We start from the raw sequence: 3,629 nt of genomic DNA on the forward strand, positions 1-3,629 counted from the left end.
TATCATAATCTGATATTAGTTCATTTACTAGTACACCTTTAGAAGAGAGAGATCTGATGTTTAAGAGTCCACATTTAATTTTCCTATTAGTTTGCACTATTGCTCTTGTGGTTTTAATTTTTATGAGGTTTTTATGCACAGCTCCTCTTCTGTTTACCTTTTTAAATAATTTCGATGGTCGGGGGGCAGACACCGTCACTATAGGGTTTTCACTAAGTAACTCTGCCTCCTGGTCTCAACTCTGGGTTGTCATGGATTTGGTCCACTAATAAACTTGGCCAGATTTCTAGAAATGAGAGCTGCTCCTTCCCAAGTGGGATGGATGCCGTCTCTCCGGATCAGACCAGGTCTTCCCCAGAAGGTCTGCCAATGATCTACAAAGCCCACATCGTTTGCTGGACACCACCTCGACAACCAGCGGCGGAATGACGACATGCGGCTATACATGTCATCACTGGTCAGATTTGGCAGGGGTGCAGAGAAAACTACGGTGTCCGACATTGTTTTTGCATATGTACACACCGACTCAACATTAATCTTAGTGACCTCCGATTGGCGTAACCGGGAGTCATTACCGCCGACGTGAATAACAATCTTACTGTATTTACGTTTATCCTTAGCCAGCAGTTTCAAATAAGACTCAATGTCGCCCGCTCTGGCCCCAGGGATGCATTTAACTATGGCCGCTGGCTTCGATAACTTCACGTTTCTCAAAATGGAGCTGCCAATGATCATTAATATGAATGCATCCTCGGAATAACTCTTTGCTACAACTTCAACCAGGGCAGAGATTCAAATAAGAGTAAAGCGTGGATCCTGCCAAGGTTGGGGGTTTGAGCCCCATTTGAGCTGCCCCATGGTAACTGTAGTACAATTAAGGTGCTGTGAAATGGTTATGGCTAAATGTGCCAGTTAAATGGAAACTCTTAGCCAATGCTTGTCAGATGCATGCAAAGCTCAGCTGGTATCAAGGGTAACATTTTGGAGAAAGTGAGTGCACAAATTGATGAAATGAATACATTTACTTCATAAAAAAAATGTACTAATGCATACTTCTCAAATAATTCCCTCAATTTCGACTAAAAGAGATACTGGAGTTAAGTAGCAGTAGGAAGTGGAGTAACAGGTTGTTTTGGCTAGTCTGGTCAGTCAGTGCCTGAATGATGCATTCCATTTACCTCGGAAGTTGGAGGGCGGAGCTGGGAATGACGTCACACCCGAGTTGACGGCATTCCAGTTAACAAGTCGGAAATCCTCGCCATTGTTTACAACTAGTCAGGTTAGCTATTGTTACGCCGGTTGATAAAAAACTCATTGGGCAGTATTTACTCATACTAAACACTGTAGCTACACATCCACAGACAGCAGTTGGACAGCACTTTGTGTACGAAAAGTCACAAGTAGACAGAAGTGCTAATAAACAGTATAAACTACAGCCATCTTGGATCACGAAGATGGGGTAGTGCAGTTGTCCCGACTTTCAGAGTTGGAAATCCGACTTCAGGGTGCGTGCCAGTTGAAAGGGAACTCGAAAATTTCAACTTCCCATGTTAAATGGAACACACCATTAATATACTGAGGCTCTATATTGTTTTTGGGAATGTGAGGGTTAAAATGACCTAGGGAAGAATTTACATTCTACAAATACACACAAATTACCAACGGTGGATTTTCATAACGCTTAATTCTGATATTTTTAAGACTTAATATAATAATGAACAAAAGCAGTGGAGGATTTGAAATATTTTAAAATTAACATTGAATATAATTCCATGATTATGCCAATCATACAATTTTACCAAAAAATTTGAATTTGGTATTTTGTTAATACTTTAACAAGTGCTTTGAAACATAAGTGGAATGGGTGTATCCCTTCACTTGTTATATATCCTTTCCAAAAAGCACCTATTTCAAGTTATCTGTAGGGAACATTTTCCACTTTTACCACTAAATTGACCAAACCAGAGTACCATGCTTGTTTCTAATTGCGTACACAGTGGGAAGCCTAATAGCTCTAGAGGAAAGAAATAAGTCACATCTGTCACGGTCATGCATATTTAATTGATATAAATGGCGTTATGGTGTCTACAAAATAATTGGCAGTGTGGCAATGTAAATGGAGATTGTGCCCAATTCCACAACACTTGGAAACACCAACTCCCCTAAATTATTGCAGGGAATGCGAGATCCTTCGTAAGACAGGATAAACATTTAGGCGTTTGAGAACGACTGCAGTCATTGCTGGAAGATTTCTTGTCAACAGGAAGTTTACTTAGGAAATAAGAGTTTCTATCCACAAGTGTCAGATTGAAGAAATAATTATTTTTTCACAGTCTTTCATATTTCCTTTCTTTACATGTTTATTTTATTATATCGCACAGTTTTTAGTTCTGGCAATTTGAATTAGATTACCAATAAATATATATTTTTTGGGGAAAAAACTTGAGTGCTTCTATTATTTAGGGGCTTTGGGGCACGGAGCATGGCAGGCTCAGTAGAGCAGTGTTAAAGCTGAAGCACTTTGTGCTTGCAATCGGAGATGAAGAGGCTATTTGTCTGTGTAGTGTGCAGAGCTGTTATCAGGGATTTGTTTGTGGCACAACTTAATTTGCATAAATTTCTTGGAGAGTAAGATGAAAACTCTGCGCTCTTGGCTGGAGCAGAAGGACCAGATTTTCCTCACAATGCACATATCACCAACCAGCTCATATCATTGTTCTTATGTTGAACTTGAGGTAAGCTTTCAATCTCAACATCCTGATCATGAATCTGTGAGAATACTCATTCCATTATCATCCTCCCCCCCCCCCTCCCCCCTCAGCTGCTTCTATACGGAGTTTTGGACCATGATATGACTGTATTTAAAGGATAATCCCAGTTTGGAGCTTATTTTCACAACTTTGGCCATCATTTATGTTGGTTATGATGACACTGCAATGTAATTGCTGAAATCTGGAAACATGGTGACATTAGTGATGGGAACTTCAAGGGAGCTGGATATTTTGGCTCTGTTCCTTTCCAAGATCCAGCTCTTTCAGCTCCTGATTCTTATTTGTTGCAAGAAATAAATATGTGAGGTTCTTCAACTGCAATACAATGAAATATTCTGTCTTGATGTTCACTTAAAAGAGCCAGCTCATAGAGGCAACTTGTTCACGACACATCAGGTGACATTGCTAAAATAAAGTTACCATTACCACCGTGCTGCTGCCAAAAATACTTACATCCTGTTTAAATAACATTTGCTAAAAGCTACACTGGCCAACTATTTTGGGTCTTTAAAAAACTGTAACTATACAGTGGGGGAAAAAAGTATTTGACCCCTTGCTGATTTTGCAGGTTTGCCCACTTACAAAGAATGCAACAATCTACAATTTTAATCATATGTACATTCTAACAGTGAAAGACAGAATCCCAAAGAAAATTCCAGAAAATCACATCATATGAATTTATAAAAATTGATAACCATCTGATGAGGAAAAACAAGTATATGACCCCCTACCAAACAGCAAGTATTCTGGCTCCTACAAGCCAGTTAGTCTTTCTTTAAGACACAGCCCCAATCCCAACCAATTATCTACATCAAATACACCTGCCTCACCTCGTTACCTGTATAAAAGACACCTGTC

Source organism: Micropterus dolomieu, linkage group LG06 (assembly GCF_021292245.1).
Source record: "Micropterus dolomieu isolate WLL.071019.BEF.003 ecotype Adirondacks linkage group LG06, ASM2129224v1, whole genome shotgun sequence".
Classification (NCBI taxonomy): Eukaryota; Metazoa; Chordata; class Actinopteri; order Centrarchiformes; family Centrarchidae; genus Micropterus; species Micropterus dolomieu.